The 20,105-nt window shown below is 34.5% G+C and overlaps 1 long non-coding RNA gene across 1 annotated transcript in view; it reads left to right on the top strand.

Annotated features, from left to right (window-relative positions):
- The first annotated feature begins 1,803 nt into the window (after positions 1–1,803).
- Positions 1,804–20,105, top strand: part of LOC113931831 — a 46,775-nt gene continuing 28,473 nt past the window's right edge. Inside the window, exon 1 of the long non-coding RNA XR_003522880.1 lies at positions 1,804–1,969. This is a non-coding gene — a long non-coding RNA (uncharacterized LOC113931831). The remainder of the gene's footprint in view (positions 1,970–20,105) is intronic.

A 20,105-nucleotide genomic window follows, 5' to 3' on the forward strand; every position in this document is an offset into this window, starting at 1 on the left:
CTTATTATTCCATGGGTTCCAAGCTCTGAACCAGTTGAAGGGCTTCTTAAGCCCCAGACTAATGTTCTGGGAAAAGTGCATTCCTTCAACAAATATGGAAGCTTCTATTGTTGCAAGATTCTGTGCAAAGGCTCTTGTGGGGCCCAGAGAAAAATATGGCTCCATGCCTGGTACTCTAATGCCTATTTATAGTCACATGTGGATTACTTTTAATGGTATGGTCTGGGTCTGAACCAAACACACTTACATGACTGAAGTAGATGTTCTCCATTTATGCTGAAATATTCAAATATATTATACCAGAAAGAAATAAAGAAAAAAAACTTATTCAACATCATGATGAGAACATATATGGCGTGTAAAATGAATGAGAGTTGGTTTGAATCAAGTACCATCAACTACCAACTCCATGACACTGGGTAGTATAGGCCCCATTTTCTCATCTACAAAACAGGGATAACAGAATAACTCATTTACTAATAGTTGTAAAGATTAAACAAGATGATGTGAGATGCTGTACCCATTACCTGGCATACACAATAAGAAGGTACCTATAACAATGATAACCATTATTATTTTAGAAGGCAACATATCTAGTTGGAAAAAATGGACATGCAATCAGTCATATATGGATTAAAACAATGGTAGTAAAGTACCTGTTTTTGCCAACAAGAAACAAAAGTAATAAAATGGACTCTATGGGTTGTTGCAACGATTAAATTAAACAAGACTGACTAGGTCTTAGCAGGTACACAGCAAGAAAGAGCAAACTACTACTCACTTAGAAATCCCTTCACTTATTTTGCATAACTCTGTGGATCAGTATAAATGAATAGAGTTATTATTTGTCAGAGTCCACTTTCCTCACCTTCAAAGCTGGAAACATGGGACTTGATCTCTGAGATAACTTGTACCTCTAAATCGTTACAAATTCACCAGAGATTTTTAGGAATCAGATGAATGAAATCATCCTGAAATAGCTGAAATATAACTTCTGCCTGCCAGTTTTGTGAAATTTTTGCATTACCATAAGAGGTAAATTAAAAAATGACTTTGGAAAAATTATACTTCCTCTTCATCCCTGCTTAGCTGAAGCCGTTTCTTTGATTTCCTTGACATTGTTGCCTTTTAATGTTTTCCAGAGTTATTTTCCCACCTGCTTTCTCCAAAACGTAATAGCTCCTCAAAAAAGTTAATTCTATTTCTGTGTCATGATTGACTAATTTACCCTGCTAGTTTAGAACTGCAATAAAGCTTCTTTATCAAAATAAAATCTGTGAATTCATCACTGAAAAAAAATGATTTTGTGCTTCAAAACGTGATTGAGTTCCACAAAGGAATGAGATTGATAATTTACTTTCTGTCACCTCCAAAGTTAACCGGGAAAACAAACAAATAAACAAACACGTTTTTCTGACAGGCAAACAGGCAAATCACAGGCAAAACTGCAGGGCAGGGGGATCCAAAGGAAAAAAAAATCTTGAAAAAGCTGAGCTTCCAATCTCCTCCCACTAGTCTCTGTGAAGGATGACTTCAGTCCCTTTCTTAACTAATTCTGTCACTGTAAAATCCTACAGTCATTCTTCCACACATAAAGGACAAATAAGCTCAAGAGGAGGATCTAGATGCTTTCAGTTTTAACTATTCACCAATGGTGGAAAAGGCAGAATGCCTAAGCTATGTCCCGGTGGCCAATAGGATGGCTGTGTGTCTCCCACATGACTCGCTGGCCCTGTCTTTCACATGGGCTGTAATTTGGTTCAATTCAGAACTGCAGATAGTACAGCTTTTACAGGAGCAAGGGATGCCCAAGCACAAGTGGCTGAGTTCCGAGTGACTTTAGGAAGCGCTTTCCTGCCTCCCTCCTTCAGGAAAACGGGGGATTCTGCACCTGTACCAGGGACAGTCTGGCAAAAGCCTGCTCTGCCTCCGGGGACAAGGAAATAGCACCAATAACCATTTTGAAATTGTAAGTATACATTTCTTTCCGTCAAGTGTACTGATGAAAATAGTTTTATGTCATAAGCATCAAAGATGTAAGGATTTTTAGGGCACTCTTTTGTATGTGTCCGGAAAGGTATTCGGCAGGCAGGAAGATATTTCGGGGGGACAATTGTTGCATGCTTTGTTATGTTAAGGATAAAGAATTAAAAATAAAAGTCAGGCATTCCAAAGAGTAGCTGCAGGAGGGCTGCACCCCGGAACCTTGCTCCTGTATGCTGCTTTGTTCCTAAGGAAAAAATGAAGGCACACACATATGTACTTAGTTCACTTCTTTTCGTTCTTTATGTCTAATCAGATCTGATCTGTCCCCAAGAAAAATAAAAGGCAAACTTTGCTGACTCCACTGACAAGGGTACCATAGACTTTCCAGACATCTGACAGTTATTATAATTAGCTACGAAAGACTGCTAAGACACTTGGGGGCAAATAGCTCTTAAATTCTGAACAATGGCTTCAAGCCAGAGCTTTCTTTTTATTTATTTTCTAACCACGACTTTTCATTTATAGTAATGATAGAGACCTAGCTGGTTTCGGTGTTTTCGTCCACAAAATGGGAAATAAAGTCCCGGCAGAAGTGAAAGGTGACTGGGTAAAGTGGTCAGTGTAAAGATAGAAGGAAAAGACAGCTTTCTGTATCAGGATCCAGCCTTCCATGTATAAAGATTTTTTTTTTTTTTTGAAATTCCTAATAGGGTGGAGTGAGGATGTGGGGGTGGGGAGGAGGCATGCGGAAGCTTCTTTATAGAATGCTTGAAGAATAAAAGAATTTGGGATTTCTTCTTACTAGAAGGCAAAAGATACACTTAGCATCTAACTTACATGCTTGGTAAGGTTTTTTGATGGAGTTTCAAACAGAAGCGACATACAAACCAGTTTTTTTTTTTATTTATAAAATAATTGGAAACAAATGGGGGAAGAATGATCCTGTATTATTGCTTTCTTTTTACATTGAGCTAGGGTAATCTAGCAATGCGTTATGCCTTTACTTCTAGAATCATCCAAATTCTTAAAAAGTTATAAGCCAAGTCTCATAAGAAATTAAAAGGCAAATCAAATCGATGTGATTGTGACTGATGAAGATTTTGAACGACAAAGCCTCCAACAAAAAGAGAGTTTGTAAGAAAACATTGCCCTCCTTATTTTTAAAAAAGAGTATCAACTCCATCAATTATTGAAAGGAATTATTCAAAGGCTCCAGACATAACTAATTATGGCTTAAAGAGATCTGCCAGAGCAGAGCTTGTGTTCTAATTATAAAAGTCCAAGACGGTAGGATTCATTTTTTAAAGAGGACTTGGACACAAATTTTCACATAATGTTTTTAAAATACACCATTTTTTTTTCTTTGTCTGCTCTCATGTTATCTACACCTCCCCCACCGCCGCCCACTGTGTGCTGAGACACCTGAAGGCTAGACATAATGATCAACAGAGCTCCAGCCTGTCTGGACTCCAGCCAGGTTTTTTTCCCCCCTCTACAATCAAGGAGCTTGCACGCAATGCATGCCGAGCCTATTCCACTGCTATGTGCAGATCCGGGATGGAAGTCTTACACATACTGCGGAAAGATTAAAGACAACAATATCCCCTTTCTTTTACCCCAGACAGCCTCAATTTTTAACCCTTTCATTACCTTTAAAACCAAGACGTCTTATCCGTTCCAATGCAGGTCTCAAGGGACCCTGCAACTCCTGCATCATATTATACAGATACACATGCCTCATTTGGTATAGAAATCTCGACAGACCCATCAGGGGGATATTTTAGGATTAACAGTGTGCTAACTAAACAAAACACAATTTACTCGTATGGGAAATGCATTTTTGAATGAACTTAAGCTGTATTAAATCTGGAAAAAGTCAAAGGTCTGTGGAAAGATTCTTGCAAATCTTGCAGAAGGTTATAGCATTTCTGATGATGCTGTTCTTTAACCGTCTTTCTCTCTCTCTCTCTCTCTCTCTCTCTCTCTCTCTCACACACACACACACACACACACACACACACACACTCAAGAGACACATTCAGCCAGGCAATTATATCATTATATCACAGAGAAACCCTGGTTTGCTGGTGATGTCATCACATATAAAATTTCGCCTTTGTGGGCAACATTTTCAATCACCTAATCGCCAATGTCTGTTGGGTGTGTGCCCATAGGAAGTTCACATGTTTGTGGGGTTAACCAACACCCACAGGAAGGACTATTTTATTTGTAGTTATCTCCTTCTTGAAGATGTGTTTATGGGGCAGTATGGGCATGTTTATCAAGGTATCTGTAGTCAGGCAGAGTTTTCTGGTTCTAGGAAGCCTTACTAATATGCTGGTTGAACATTTTAGAGGTGGCTGAATTTCAATTTCAGTGCTATGAATAGGATGTAGAAATGGTGAACATTTTGCAATCACTTGGATAAAAATGCTACAATACTGATAGGTGTTATGACTTAGTGATTCTTATTTGTCAGTTAAATTTTTGCAAACATTAAATCATTTCACTCTTAACTTATTGGTTAAAGAAAAAATATATACCAATGATTTTAAAAGTAATGCTCATTTCATGTGCTCTGGTTTAGAGGATAATTGGGTTAAAATTTTGTGGGCTGGTGCAGTATTTGTATTTATTTTCAAGTTTATTTTATGGGTCTTACACTAAACAGTTATATACCAAACAAATTGTCTAGATTTTTAATAATGTGTATATTTAAGTGTACTATTTTATTTTACTTAACTCAAATAGAACAAAGTTTAATAATTTTATGGAAACATATTGCCATAGCTGAGACATAAATATAGAACAACCATGCATACATGATGTCTCTTAATTACTAAGTTTTGATATGTAATTTAAGTTAATCTTCATTAATATAGAACGGCCGGGTATACTTAACCAGTTCCTATATACCAAGTATTTGATACAATATTTTCTTGAATTTTGGGATTTGCTCTGAATACTTCTTTCTTGCATACTTAGAAAAGGATTAATTTTGAAAGGATTTGCAAGACATATGTATATGACCAGCACGATTTATATACCAACGTACAAATTAATGAAATTAATTTTGCTGAGGTATTGTGTGATTGTTTTAAAACAAGAGAAAAAGTGTTTTGTTCTTTTTTGCTTTCATGTTACTTCTGTTGAGAAAAGTATATAGCTCAAAGAACAGACACATTTAGTACTTAGAAAAAACAAGCTACACAAGTTAGGTGACATTCTGTGGGGTAAGACGCCAGTGTGAACTAATAAATAACTTTTTTGAGAAATTTTTGGGCTTGACTCCATACTTTTTACATAAATAGTTTTTCCAGCCTATAGTGGAGTTCTTGCCTGAGGATGAATTATATAATTGTTTTGTCAAACATAAAAAATGAACAAGTAGTTGGATTTAAATTTCACCTACTTTCTAAAAACAGAACATGACTTTGCCCACTGGGGATACAGGTTACTAAAAAGGCATCTTTCAAAGAAAAGAAGATAATGGACTTGATTGAAATAGTTGAACTACGTAACGCCAATTCAGAACAAATGGTTTTTCAGAGCATAAAGGAGAAAGAACAATTTACTATAGTACAGTTTATTCTTCTTACACAATAGTAATGATTTATTTGAAACGGCAGAACAAACATAGTAAATATACAAAAAGAAAAAATACAAAACAACTGATATCTTATGTCAGAGATATGTCAAGATTCTTATTTCATATATTAGAATATCCTTAATTCAATCATTTATCTGAAGACTTTAGTGAAAACCTACACTCTTGCTTAGCATATATGTTGATATTATAATCATGTGTTCTTGAACATGTGTATAGATTGGGTATATATAAAATATATTTGAATGTAGTTTTATGACCAAAAATAATCGTTGGTATTTTATTATAGCCAGAGTTTTTAAATTTTTTAAATGATCTTGAGTTAGAATATTAACATATTTTAATACAATGAAATTTAGATGGGGAGGTCAACATAGCCACGTCTATGCTAGCAGGGGGACGTACTCAGATAATGGCTAAATTAATGTATTGATGATGTAATTGCAAATGTCTCATATCAAAACATATTTCAATCGTATCAAAAGATATGACTCTAATGTGGCAAACAGTATAAAATGTTATTTTTTAGAAAAACTTCATTTTTTAACATTATGAAGATGATTTCTAAAAGTAGACTCACGCTCATATTTCTCTTTATTAAAGAACAGATTGGGTTTTTTTAAAAAACTTGCCTTTAGGCTTGAGACCTGAAATTATTTTGAGTAGATGCCCGAGCACTGCGCAGAGAATGCACAGGAACCTCAAGTCACAATGAGAAAAGAAAGAAAATTGGTTTGGTTGCCTCATGCCTCAGATTTTATTCTTTCTAGCCTACATGCAGACAGCACTCAAAATTAATTTGAGTGAAAACTATCCAGGTTATTTTCACAATTTTCAAAAGACCCACGGTCCTGTTGATATCCCATTAAGGAGTAGTGTTCTAAGAGTGATTGAATGTTCCACTGCCTGAAACTCAGTCAAGCTCAGTGAGGCGCTGGGGTCAAATGGGCTCATGAATCACAGATAGGAAATGAACTGTGTATTGCATATTTGGAGGTTGAAAAAGAAACATTTGGGATATTTTACCGTAAACAGATTTGGGGTTGATTTCTTGGCACATCTTTTTAAACATCAAGCCTGCAGTTCAGCTGAAATAACTTTTTATATGTATAGCTAAGACCAGATGGCCACGTGCTCCTTTCTTATTTAGATGAGACTTTTCCTTTCAATAACATCTTTCTTCCTGACCTGCTTAAAAATTCCAGCGAATGAAATCAGCACAGGATTTTCAATTCTAATTGACCATGTGCAGAGGAAGGGCCAGTGGAGAAATCAGTGGAGGCATTGTAAGGCTCACTGCCTCAGTTTTGTCTTTGTGTTTTTCCCTTACTAGCCAATCTAAACTAATTGAAAACATTTAATTTTTATTAAAATTATATAGCTGTGAGATTAATCCTCAATGCAAATTATGTGAGTTGGCTGTTTCTGCCATTTCATCGTAAGTAATCCAAAAAAAGTTATCATGCACCTCCATAGTCTCTCAACTAGCTGGTAAGCAAGTGATTGGTTTAAAAAAGCATTAAAATACTGGCATAATGATTGAGTTAAGAAGAATGATGATACTCAATTTATTTTGAACACATCATTATTGGAACATACATATACTTATAAATTTACCTTGAAAATATCCACTATATAAAATTCTTGGTCCATTATGTGTGTAGTCATTATATAAAAAAGAAAAAAATTCTGGAGATTTCATTTGGACTTGGATTACTAAAAGACAGCAAGCACTGAAGATGATCTAATATAGTCAGTGGCTCACTTAGCAAATCATATATGCTGTGAAAGTGGCCATGTGAGTTTTCAGGTTTTGTTTCTTCTGGACAAGTTCTTGACTCAAATAATTTTCTTCATAGTTTATTACTTCAAAGAGTCAAATATGTTCTCTTTTTAAAAATTGAATTTTCAGATGGTAAAAGTGTTAGATGAAAGCAAATTATCCTTCTGATCCTGTCATTGTTTTGACTAATAAAGATAGAAACATGTACCAAAGGTGCATATTTTAAAAGTATATAATAGATATTAGAAAAAATCTGAATTAAACATCAGTGTCATTGAAAAATATTGGCCTCACAGTAACACTGTCTCTGATTTGGAATTCTTTGCTCATTCTTCTGCAGGTAACCTTTTACCTCAAGCATATCTACTAGTTGTCAAAAGTGAGATACCTCATCAAAGGCACACTAGTGCAATTGTTTAAAAAATGCAGCTTATGACTGATCAGATCAATTAGAATTTCTTTGCATCAAAATTTCACAAAAACTGAAATGCCGTTGCCCATGGGATTCACACCTTTGAAGGCATGTTCTAACTACCAACATATAAAGTCAATTCTTTATGAACCTTGTAAAAAGTCAATTTGTATTACCAAAATATTTAAACTCTCATTACATCATTAAGTATATGCATCAATTACAATGTCTCATATTTGATAATTTTCCTCCTGATTCATGAATTTAAAAAAACCCATTAGAAATATATGACAATGATTTAGCCCATTTTTATTCTGTTACCCTAAATACATGAAGTATATTTAGAAACTTGAGACATCAAAATATAAACAGAAAACAAAGTCTAAGCATAATACAAAGTCTAAAAATTATACAATTTTACTCTTAAAAGAACAAATTCTAGTTGACAGTGAATCTAGCCATTTATGTAGGAGGTAATAGATAATGGGATCTTGGGAAAAAATTAAAATTATATTGGTGCTGTAATTTCAGATGGTTAAAGCTAAGATGTTCATAACAGAGAGGTATAAACAAGGAATATAGTTCTGGGGCGCCTGGGTGGCTCAGATGGTTAAGTGTCCGCTTTCGGCTCAGGTCATGATCCCAGAGTCCTGGGATCGAGTCCCGCATCGGGCTCCCTGCTCCTTGGGAGCCTGCTTCTCCCTCTGCCTCTCTCCCTCTCTCTCTGTCTCTCATGAATAAATAAATAAAATCTTAAAAAAAAAAAGGAATATAGTTCTGAGTTACTCCCACTTTCTCTTCTTCCATGTTATTCTGAAAAATGACGGATCATGATTCTGTAGGATCACTGATAATGACAAATACTAAATGAATTTTAGTATTTTTATTTATATGGGGTCATGGTTGAGATTTGCTAGTCTGTTTTCCTGTATATCCCAATTCTTTAGATGAACAGCACAGGAGAAATTGTGATCAGTTTTGGGAGCTTTGCAGCTGTGTCAAATGTCTGCACCTCACTATATCCCCTTTCCTGGTCTGTAAAACTGTGATCATCAGTCAGAGAGAGAGATCCTCGAGAAACCCAGGCCCCCTTTAAGTCTCCAGGGACACCATTTGTATCTGTTTTCACGTTCCTTCTAAAGAATCGTTCCCCAGACTAGAGCACACATCTGAACATTTGAGGCTTCTCAACCCAGTTTGCTACGTTCTCAGCCATTCCTGCTTAGGTAAGACTTTGCCTCACCCTTAATTATGCAGCTGCGGTTCACACTCAGAGCTGAATTTTTTTTTTTTAATTTTATATTTTTAAACTGTGAAAGAAGTGGGGCAAACAGGGTATATGTGACATCAAAAGAATAAATGTAGGGGCAGATGCAGATATCTTTGGCATTCTGAAAATCTGCAGTGTCGTAAACAGAATAACAGGATTATACTGAATGTGATTGGACAGTTCTCACTTCCAGCACGTGGACTCTACCCACTTTGGAGTGGAAGTTTTCTCTCAAGTAATGCACTTGAGGTGGCCTCTTCATTCCTGCAGTTCATACTTGATTTGGTATGTTTCCTACAGGGAAATTTGCTGTTTTAACTTAAAGGGCCTAACCTTTCCTTAAGCAAATGTGGAATAGAACAAAGGTATGAAAAGAGATTATGTCCATAAGAATATGAGCGTGGGAACTGTACCAGAGAATCCAAAGTGAGGCAAATATGTCAAAAAGTTGATTCTAGTTGGTTCTATTTTTATCATCCATATGGATTATCTAGAAATCTGTATGGAAATGTAAACTCTGTGTGATGGAAAACCAGAACTAAACCAAAATTCCATTTAAGATTTTAAGTATTATGTTTACTGCTTAGAAACATTCATGAAAGAGACATATTTCACTGATTTGTAGAGTCGTCTGATCACCTTGTTGCTATTAACCATCTCTGGGATATCTATCCATCAACGTTTAAGGGGAGAAAATGTAACAGTCGGCCACTGCTCTGGTTGTTGTAAGCACTTCACAGAGTGCCTCCCCCCGCCCCCCCGGCCCAGCCCTGAAAGGACGGGAAGATTTAAGCTGACAACAGTGACCAGGAAGAAATTCATTCTTTGCTTAGTCTGATGACAGAAAAGGGTTAATTTTTCAAATCTCTGTGAGGAGAGGGGGGAAAAAACCCTGGAAGATAAAAACCAAACCAAAGCCTAAGCTGCTAGTGATTTGGTTGTATTTATGGATTATACTACATCTTGAAAAGAAGAAAATCAGAGCTGTAAGATGACGCTGCAGGGGTCGTCTGGACTTTTCACTGAGTCTAAAGTCTGTTTAGTCAATGCTTATTAAGGCCTGGATTTGACCTTTGCTCTCCTCACTCCTCCTTGTTCCAGGTGCAACATTTTTGCAAGTGCTTTGCCATTATTGGACACTATGTACCAGCTTCAGATTGTGAATGAACAGAGCGTGCTTAGCATAAAAAGCAATCCAGTAGTTATGATGCCCGCCTTAAAAAAAAAGAGGGAGAGAAAGGTTAAGAAGATCTGTAAACTTACATCCACTTTCTTTTATAATTAATACATGGCGACTATAGGTGTTCTTCAAGATATAACTAAATTTATGATTCCATTGAAGCTTACATTAAAACCAGTTTGGTACCTTATGATGAATTTTTGTAAGAATATTTAAGGTAGTGATTTCTGTCTAAACAAATTATCCTTGAAATTAACAGAAAATCATCTATAATTATTTTGTTTAAATTTTTACATACACACTCATAGTAATACCTGAAGCTCTTATGTTCTAGGTTTTGTTTTGTTTTCTAGAGGATTAATTTTACTTCTAAAAATTGCATTCACTAAGATAAGAAAACATAAAATGCCCTAGGATTTGATCCTGGAATATAGTCAAACTTGTTTACTTCAACAATTCTATAAAGTATATTTCTGTATTTACATAGTGTTTGATAACTCTAAGAGAAAACCATTTATACATATGCATTAATTGATATTTTGAATAAAATAGCCATGTTTTTGCCTCTGAAATGTTAGATAATATCCATAAAGCATAAAAAATGACTCAAAATTAATTATATAAACATAAAAGGGGATAATAAAGCTATTGGGTATAGAATACATTAAAAGCTTTAAAATTTTATTTTATCTTTCCGCTGAAAGTTTTGATTGACAGTTCTCTAAATTACATCATTACTCATTTTAAATATATAGTTTTGAACTTTGAAGAAAAGGAAATCTCTAACTTATGAGGAAAACAAAGGTTTTAAAATTTCACAAAAGAAGTCATATATAAACTTGTCTTTGTAAGCTAGAATACAGAAAGTAGGAAAAATCCTGATTAATTTAGAAATATTTCAAACTGCACAAAAGGTATAAGCAATGTAAAAATATTTTCATGTTTCTACCACCAAGATTAACAATTTTTAGTATTTTTCTTCATTTACTCCAAGCCGTTAAGAAATTAACTATAAACCGATTGAAGACTCCCATCCCCTTTCTGTCTCCTGATGTCCCTTTGGCTTTAGGAGTAATCACTACCTTTTGCTTGCGAGATCATCTTTCATATCTTCATTTTTAATCACCAAGTTATGTATCACAAACAAAAAATGAACAAAATATCAAATATGAAGTTCTTATATTCGCTGCTTCTTAATTTACCTTAAAATTATTGAAAAATTTTCAAGTGAATATATTCATTGGAAACCGTATTTATTCATTTCTAGTTTAAAAAAATTATGATTTAATATAAAGATTTAAGTTAAAATATTTCTTTGCCCTACCTCTACTAACTCCCTTGGTTGCAGAAATTGAGAAAATGTCTCCTGTCTCCCTTTTATTCAAATTCTTTAGAATTGAGCCTTTTACATTTTACGGTTTTCACATTACATAAGAGATTGGTAATATGACTAAAGCTTTATACTTTAACATGATCTCCATTGCCCTCATTTTATTGTTTTTATAAAGAAGCAGGTATTATAGGTAGCTTCATGGATATTAGTTTTCATATTTTTACACTCATAGTATCTCATACAGATGCTTATTTTAAAGTATTCTAAGGAGCCGCAGAGTTATGTTTGGTTTGATTTGATAGGAAAATGTCAGTAATGTCATAGTTAAAGAAATGAGCATTGACTTGAGGACTGTTTTTTGCCTCTTCATGTGGAGTCAGATTTCCCTTTAAAGGGGAGGAAATGCATTTCTGAAAAAAATGTATTGAAACCGAGATCCTTATTTGAGCACAGTATTGCTGTGGATTTGCATGAGCTATGTGGTAATTCATTGCCATATAGACCTCTTAATGCTATGTATCCCTCTGTGAGGGCATCAGAGTGGAAATCTGCATCAGAACCTTTACATAATCTTCAGAGAGAAAATTTTAGGATTACCTGAAGGTGAGTTTAAATTTATCTTTCCCTATAAATCCCTTACTAATTATTTGGGTAGCAATCTATCAAGAGATACCTAAAGTCAATTTAAAACTTAAGTCAAGATCTTAATGCCTCAGAAAAGATGCATCTAAAATACCTAGGTCAGATACTTGAGCTCGCTCTCCAACAAAACTGTATTTTCAACTTTCATTTATGAACTACATGTGTTATTTCAAGACTGGACAATAGTAACCACTAGTAAATATTTACTCCAGGCAATATGTAGGCTGACATAGTTTAAAGATGATAATAGATAAGTAAGCAAGACTCCCAACTTTTTTTCAGGTTCAAACCAGAGTATGTTGTAGCCCTCAATAAATGTGACCCTGATCTTTTAGGCTAGGTGTAAATAAAATAATAGTGGTAGTAGTGGTAGTAATACAATGATTTTGACTGTACCGTTTCTTAAAAGAATAAATTGCTATACAACATAGTTAAAATTTATCTCTTCTATAATTTTTGTATACCAAATCATTTATTGAAAGATATCACCTTTTTACTATAAAACGAATTCAAGAGTATGGAAAACTGGTCTTTAAAGGCTCTTCTCTTATAACGTGGCCAAAAGAACTGCAAACATATTTATGGAACTTTTTCACTTTTTCTTTCTTTTCTTTTTCTCAGCCACCTATGATCTTCCTTAGCCTTTAAGATACCCTACCAATATCCTTTCCCTTCAGATAATTTCATAGTCAGTGTCACTCATTGGTTTTTTTTTTTTTATTCTCGTTTCTCCAAAACTCTGGTCAATTTATTAACATCTCTCAGTATTTTTATGTCTGTTTCTCATTATAGTCACACAGCAAATAAGAACACTGGGTAAAGAATGAGAAGATATGTTAATAAGTAACTGTGTGACTCTTTGGGGACCTCAGTTTCCCTGTCAGTAGTTTAGGGAATTAGGGCTACTAGATTTCCAAGGTCCCAGGACATACCTCTGCATGATTAGCTGAAATTGAGACTATTAACAGATTAATGAATTCTGTGCTTTCAAAATAATCTCAATACGTTACACATGTGCCAAGTGGTCCAGCCTATTGAAAATCTACTCATATTTATACTTTTTCAAAACGATTCCTTTTAAATGTCTTTTCACTTGTTAAATCCCTTTGTCTATAAACTTTGATTCCTATTTGTGCCTTCCAAAAGATATTCTTCATCTGAATCTGCTGATTTCCTGCATGAAATAGCATATGTAAAACCATACAGTTTAAGGAGAACTTAGATAATTCATAAAATGTATTTTACTGATGAACCAAGTCAGATCAGGAAACAACATGGTCACTTCTTCATAGAGATTGTGTGTGTGTGTGTGTGTGTGTGTGTGTGTGTGTGTAGGATATTCTTTGCAAACTCTGTAATAATCTGGAACCACTGGGTTGTGCAACAAAAGAAAGGATTCACTAGATCTTAATTGTTATTATTGCAATCATATGATATGACTGTGGGGGTTTCCCAGATGCTGATCTGGACAGTAATACTAAGAGTTACAAAATAGACATCTTCAAGGTATTACCAAAGTGGTATTTCAAGTTAGCACTACCCCTATTTTTATTTTTGGGAAGTTGATCATTGAAATGCTGTTGAAGAACTCTAACAATGTTTTTACCCTGAATTTTAGCAATGCAAATTTACTCAGATCTCTTGTTTATGAGCAACTTAGGAAAGTTATAAATTCTCTTGCTAATTCAGGCTATGCTTTAGGTTTAAACTAGTTTATAACTATGGTATATGTAGATACAACTTCCACAGGGAATAAATGCAAGGAGTTGAATTTTCACTTTCAGATGTCAGAAGCAGGGCTCATACTAGAAGTCCAAAAATCAGGAGTGCAGCATGAGTGATGGGAATCCATGGAGAAAAATATCATGTCAAGTGAGTTAAATAATAAATGTAAAGTGAATTATAAAAATACACTTGAAATATAAAGGGTTATAACTATACTGAGGTTTTTTTTCTACTAAAGTCTATGTAAGAGATTTAATTTATCCTTTCAGGAAATTGTGATCAACAATTTAAGAACTATTCAGAGTATGTCATAAATTAGACAATTAGAAACTGATTTCTTATGCCTGTTTGTCTACCAAAATTATCTCTGCCTCTAGAATATGGTAGAAACACAGAATACGTCCAAATTAAATTGCCTTTATAGATGTTCACAGCATACAAAAATTAAGTGTTATAAAATTATCTATAATATGAAATTGTGGAAATGTCTATGAATTTTTTTATCCCTCTTTTTTAAAAAAAGTCACTTTATTCAAATAATCATATAAACCTAATCTTTAGAAAGGGAAAATGAAGGAGAAAAATAAAAGTATCATATTAGGTCTAGAAAGTAGTTTGTTAACTGGAAATGTGAATTATTTAATGAAAATCATGTAGACTTTCAGAAATATTTACCTATATCAGATTTGAATTTTGTCTGTCATTCTGTAAAGCTGTGATACATTATACCATATGCAAACAGTAACACACAATACATTACATCAAATGGTCACATTTGAACTTGGTAGGGAAAACTTTAATTCCATAATTTCTGTTAATGCTAAGTTGAATTTATGCATCTGAATTTCCATTATAACTCCTTTTGAAATGGGATGCCAAACCAAAGGAAGTCGTGAGCTAGGAAATACCAGTGCCTAAATAATATGCATAAAATGAAATATAACATTTTTCATGTTCACAATGTGGATTTCTTTTCTTTTAATTTAAGAAACTTATTTATTAGAGTCAAACTTCAGAGTTCAAGAGTTTGATGATCTAGTTTGTGAAATAATATTATTTTCACTCAGAAAAGGGCCTTAGAGGTTACTCGTAGACAAAGAAACTGAGCCCCGAAAAGAGAAGTGAGTAATCCAAATTCATGGAGTAAATTATCTTGCATGATAAGATAGAATTCTTTCCATTTCTCAGGTGTCTCTAAAAATGACTGGATAAAAGAAAACATAGAGATGAAAGCACAACATTTCCATTTGCTTAATAACATTAGTTCTGATAAAAGCCCTGCTACAGATAAAGCTGAGTCGATTTATTTTAATAAGAAGCATCAAACCTCCTACAGAAGCACTTAACCCCTTTGTTATGCAACTTCCCATTTGTGAACGGTCTCACACATACCCTATAGATCCCATGATACTAGGGATTTTTATTAAGTGCTTACTGCCAGTAAATCATAGTGCTATGTACAGTACATATAATTCTCATTAAAATTTCTATGATGTAAGTCCCATTAGTATTCCTTTTTTGGAAATGAAGAAATTTAATAAGAGAATGGCTAAGTAATAAGTCCAAGCTGACACAATGCCTGTGTGATGGACTAGCATTTGAACCCAAAGACCAGACACTTCACCTGTGCATCTAACTGCTTTTCTTCATGGCTTTTCTTCTATTATTGTCCTAAAATATGGGATAATAGGGTGGTGGGGGGGAACGTCAGTATAATAAAAATGCAAGATGGTATTAATTCTAGAAAGGATGCCTGCCCGATCTCACATTATCATGGGTAATCAATTCTTAGATGTGCAGGTCAAATCTCTCTAATGAGTTCCATTACAAGGAAGATTGAAACAGAACGTATATAAGCACCATAGAAAAGCCCATTTATTTTACTTATTTATTTAAAATTCCTATATACTGAGTTCTCTTGAAAGTCACTATAATAGGGTTTGACCTGTGTGGATAATACACCTTTTATTGTCACGCCAATTATATTTGTTTTATGAAATCAATTTGTTCTCAGTCATATTTCCCTATGGCTCATCAGTATCCTGTTTTTATCTCCTTTACCTCATCAACATATTATATTCTGCTATTCCATCTAAATACCAGTAATGCTGCAAAAAGTGTATATTAGTATTGGTTGCAAATTTAAAAAATTAATCTCATAGCATTTTAGTAAATGCACTGAACTCAGCTTTAAGACAATTTACAGTAGCACAGAAGTCAGCCTGTAATGGCCTCCATCCAAATGAATGCAGCCACCAATGATCCTCATGAAAGGACGAGATTATACCCACAGACAGTGCTATCAAACTGTTACAATGTGGCCATTTCATAATCAATCTAAAATGTTTATTGAATGTTAGCTCTAGAGAAGATATTGGACATCAACGTAGTTCGTGTTCTCATGGTTTTAAAAAGAAAATCTGTAAACAATTTCAATCTTGGATCAGGGTTAATGGAGTCTGTCAAGAAATAAAAATATGTACTTAGAAATTCTAAAATCTCACACCTCTCAATTTTTTTCTTGCATTTTCTAAAATTTATATAAACAACTAAAATTTAGTTTAGTTGGAGGCTTGGTTGGACTCACAAGACTTTCTCTCTCATGATTTTTTAAGTGTTATTCAACTGGATGTTTCTAGATGTGAAACTCTGACTCAAATCAACTTCTCTCTTGGAGAAGAAATGTCAGTCATTGCCCGAAAGTTTTCTTGTTGCTTCTCAGCTTTCTAAAAAAAAAAAAAAAAAAAAAGTTCTTGATTTCATGGCAGGTAGTGAAACTCATTACAGAAACTCATTCATTCCACAAACAACAGTAGAACATTTTTTAAATATACTACATCTGAAAGAATTCTTACTATATGTATTTTTCATTCACTTGAAATTATCTTTGAAGGTATTCACTGTTTTAAAACATGTATCTAATGTGCCTATGTACAATCTCAGCCTACTGTGGTAAAACTTGTTAAAGGTCAAGCATAATAATGAGGGACTGAAGATAGTTTGGCAGTTTCCTGTCTGCAATGTTGCTCTAAATTCTGACAAGTTCTACAATAAATTTGAAATTGTCTTCTAAATCTATGTGGGCCATCCTAAAGAAGTTCCATTATTTATCTCTGAAGAGTAACTACTCTAACCAGTCTTTCAAATGTTACTGAATAGTTATTGCAAAAATCATTTAAAAAACCCTAATTAGAAAGTTTTATATTTAAATACTTGTTCATAATTTGCATCTAGTTTTCTCTTAAACCTTCATATTCATAAGTGATTTTGAAATTATTCAATAAGACATTCATGTATTATTATGAATTTGTTACCATGTACATAAAGAGTCAAGTTAAACTAACATGGTGTCCCTGAAGAGTAGAAAGCAAAAGAGATGCTCACCAAATTACATAGATTCTGGTCACAGGGAAAGGTAGAGACTGGATCACTATGCTACTTTAATTCAATGCCTATTTATAGAACTCTTGTTTATTCTAAATACTGGCCTACACAGGTAGGAAGATATCAAAAACAGGAGAAAAACTTACTCTCCATCCTCAAAGTGTTCATAACCAAGTTGATTCAAAATAAAATAAAAGTACTTAAAGTAGTTAACTTTTATTCAAAATACAGGCTGAGGTTAAAAGACAACTGTCTTTCTATATGGTTGTAGAAAAATTTATCACAAAATTCTTAAATTTGAGGATAGCAATCTCCTAAGTATGCACAATCCAAAATAAGCAGAAATTTCAAGGAATTACATTTTCAAAATTATCCTAATTTCAATAATTTTCAAATAATTGATCCCATAATAAAGACCAGAGGAAATAGAAGCTCAGAATTATAAAAGTAAACATTGGATTATATACCGTATAATTTTGGGATGAAGTCTCTTCTTTGATTCCTACAATATCTGAAAATGGGATTTCAAGGATTAATCAAATGTATCAATTCATTTTTAGAAAAAATGGACAGATCTGTATTAATGTTTCTTATTTCATGATTGGAAGGAGTTTTTTTAAGATTTTATTTATTTATTTGACAGAGAGAGAGACACAGCGAGAGAGGGAACACAAGCAGGGGGAGTGGGAGAGGGAGAAACAGGCTTCCTGTGGAGCAGGAAGCCCAATGTGGGGCTCGATCCCAGGACCTGGCATCATGACCTGAGCCGAAGGCAGACGCTTAACAACTGAGGCGCCCCTTGAAGGAGTATTTTTAATCAGATAATTACTGCTAGTTTTGATACTGCATAAAAAAGTGTTCTCAAGTCATTATTAGTTGACTATAATCACATTCTCCCCAATTCTGAGAGCATATACATGAAAGAAAACACCAAGCATGAGACCCTCAATGTGATCAAACAAGTAGCTTCTGCTGTAGGACATTTGTTCCAACAAATCTACAGGCATTTGGAAGAACTCGGATACATTGCAAATAACACTTGGGATCTTAACATTCATTCATTTCATTCTCTTTGTTCCAGAGTTCATATTCATCAAACCAATGTTATCATTGAGAATGTAGATGGCACAGCATTAACACAGTTAGTGTAATTATTGACCACATGCTCTGGGTCAACTCAGTCCTGTCACTGCTTCAAGAATCTTCAGAATTAAAGTTGCCCTATTCTTGGGTCTTCAGTGTTTGATACCAATATAATCTTTTCAGCAGACCTGGAAACCAAAAAAGTAGTAGTCTCAAAATCATTTCAGAGCAGTAGAATTGATGGAATACCATGGTGCTTGTGGAGTTAGTCAGATGGAAACAAAATCGTCCCATTAAACTGCAATTTCTGGAATAATTTGGAGTCTCATAGCAAGAGTAGCTCTTGGGATCATTGATTTTAGAGCCATTGATCCAACTGACAGGTGAGTTCTTGCCACTTGTCACCTTGAAACTTAGCCCTATATTTCTTAGATACTTTATCTTACCAGTGAATCCTCATATTAATTCTGTATCATTCATCAGTATCACCATGATGACCTTTCTACTCCTTTCTTTGTGCAGGGCAAATGAGAAGGGGCTTATTTTGACTTTGACTCATCCACAATTAACCGTAAGGATATTTGAGCCAGATGACAGAATCATACTTTCTAGAAATTGCCATATCAACATCAGGGATTTTGATTCATTCTGGTGATGGACCTGGAGGGATACATGCTAAATGGAACTGCTAAAAAGACTTTAAGTTATGATAATTTGTGAGACAACATAGAATAGTTTTATGAAGAACACAGAATTTCAGGGAGATAGCAAGGGAACACACCGTGAAGACTAAATGGAGGCCAAGGGGCACCATGACCAGGGAATCAGGATGAACCCTATGAGGCACTCAGAAACAATAACCCCATTTCTAGTTTGGTTATAGAGACTCAGGTGCACAGTGCTACCTCCAGAGAAATTTCAAGTGTCATGAATGGTAGCCCGTGGCATTCTGTTCTCATCTCTCATTTTTGTGGAAGCCACACCTCAGTGTAGGATTCCCAGCAGCTATGATAACAGCTACCATGGTGCTCCTGGGGGAGTGTCCTCTCTTTCTGCTGACTCAGCTCATTATCTCAGTGAGCCTGTCAGGATAAATATTGTTCTTTACCAGCCACCTCTAAAGTGTTGACTATATCTCTTTGCCCCCAATACAGCCAGAGTTTTTCAAGAGTTTTGACTAATTTGTCATAGCTTTTATATGGTTAAATATTATGATGCTAGAGTAGCCTCCTACCTCTATTGAAACTGCTATGATTCCAATTGCTAAGAAAGTAACTGAGAAGAGAGATTTTTACTTAGCTCTTGGTTTTAATAGGTTTTCTCATTGGAGAGAAATGCCACCTCTAAATTAATGGGACCACCCAAGGAAAGAATAAAGAAATCATAATACAGTAACAAGGGAGTCCTCAACCTCTATCTCGGCTTCTTGTATATCTAAAAGTAATAAAGAATTAAAAGGTTTGTAATGGCAGTGCATGCCAGTTCTACAAAATAGCACAATCTGTGGTAAAACATAAAAAACAGAAAATTGTCAAAGCTATTTGCTTTGTTTTGGGTCAAATTTATATACTCTAATAGAGCAGAGGAAGTTATAATACAGGTGTTTGCAATCAAAGTCTTCATCTGTATTCATTTGATTTATCCTAATTTAGGTACAGATTATCATTTCACCTCAGAGGAAATGAAGTGTCAGGACAACT

The sequence above is a fragment of the Zalophus californianus genome, chromosome 10 (genome assembly GCF_009762305.2).
Source record: "Zalophus californianus isolate mZalCal1 chromosome 10, mZalCal1.pri.v2, whole genome shotgun sequence".
NCBI lineage: Eukaryota > Metazoa > Chordata > Mammalia > Carnivora > Otariidae > Zalophus > Zalophus californianus.